Source organism: Penaeus monodon, chromosome 24 (genome assembly GCF_015228065.2).
Source record: "Penaeus monodon isolate SGIC_2016 chromosome 24, NSTDA_Pmon_1, whole genome shotgun sequence".
NCBI classification, from domain to species: domain Eukaryota; kingdom Metazoa; phylum Arthropoda; class Malacostraca; order Decapoda; family Penaeidae; genus Penaeus; species Penaeus monodon.
In genome coordinates, this window is record NC_051409.1 from 3,482,939 (window position 1) to 3,484,632 (window position 1,694).

At 40.2% G+C, this 1,694-nt stretch overlaps 1 pseudogene; it reads right to left on the reverse strand.

The window, feature by feature from the left end:
• Positions 1–942: 942 nt before the first annotated feature.
• LOC119588806 overlaps positions 943–1,694 on the reverse strand; it is a 4,177-nt pseudogene continuing 3,425 nt past the window's right edge.

Consider the following 1,694-nt stretch of genomic DNA (forward strand, 5'->3'; position numbering starts at 1 on the left):
GACGCATCATTTTAATATCTCCAATATTATTAGCCATATTTTCCATTCATCCCATCAATATGTTTATCATCATTATTCATTGGGATTATCATACTTGTTATTACTACAGCCACTATCTTTATTTGAGCATTGACACTATTACTTACAATATTACTTATTATCATAACGATATAACTACTAATGATGTATTTATGAGTGTTATCATTTTATATTACTATATGATTTACGATCATCTATCTTGCTATTCATCCCATTTTATCATTATTCATCATATCATCATGAATATGATATTATATATTAACTATGGATTGTCAATATGTTATTATTATTACATGATTGTTACTGTTATAGTGTCATGGTTATTTTTTTTTTCATATGTATAACCCGTTATGTTTATCATGTGATAATAAAGATAATGTTGTTATGATTTATAATATTATTATCACTATTGTGTTTATATCAATCTACGTACTAATCATAATGAACCACAAGTGTTTTGACCAGCTACTTTCTTTTGTTAGTAAAAAAAAAACTTTAATTCCATAAGGAAAAGAAATCTTCCAAAATGATCCCTTGCAATTATTTATTTACATCTAATCCTTCAATAATGATTGATACAACAGAGGCGACCGTTCAGGAATGTGCGTAGAAACACAGCCTCTGTATGTATAAATACACAAAGTGTTCTGCACATTGCTTGTAATCTCTCCGTATCACTATAGCTTCCTCAACCGTCGTATAGTAAGCTGACGAGGGAACTGACAGACCACAAGAAATGACAGAACGAAGGAGTTGTCAGAACGAGGGAGCTAACAGACCACAGGTGCTAACAGAACGAAGGAACTGATAGACCATAGGTACTGACAGACCGCAGGAGCTGACGGAACAGGTACGCTTGACAGCGACTATGGACAGTCTCAGCTGACAAAACGAAGTAGTAGCCTACAGAAACGACCGAGATGCGACAGGTGTCCGCACTATTCCCTTAGCGACGAAGAACTCGCACACGAAGTTCTTCTTTCTGTGGCAGTACTGGTCGTTGAGGGGTGGGTAGGACGCCGTGCAGCCCTCGAAGCAGAAATTGAGGCAGTTCTGGTCGTGGGCGGGGTCGTTGGGCTCGCCAGGCATCCAGCCCCTTGGGTCGACGGGGCGGCCCGACAGGTAGTTCCAGTTGCCCTCCTCCTCGAGGTCAGATGCCCCCAGGTGGAACTCCTTGCCGGCCGCAGAGGACGAAGGAGACAGTTGTGCGGAGAGAGGGGGAAAAAAAACATATCTCCTTTGGCTCGCCGGACCCAGACAACGTAAGGTGCTAAAGAATATGGACATTCAGCCACTGTGTGTGTAGCCTATGGTTGTAATATATACCCCTCTGTACATACATACACAAAAATGAAGAGAAAGAAAGAGAATTAAACTTACACGCGGCCCAGGAGAAATCAGATGCCCGGGGAGCGGATGTGAATCTGTAAATATCTGGGAGGGGACACAGCTCAAAGGGAGTGGGCACAGATGTCGGATCGTGTCCAAGCTCGGCCACTGGACAATATCAATAGGTCAATTAGTTAAGTTAGGAGGAAGAACATTCAACATACATAAAGGGTAATGCTCCAAAAAAGATAATACATAAAAAGAAATACCTATTTTTTAAAAAAACAGAAGCAAAGTGACGTCAAAAAAGAAGAGCGAGTTACTGT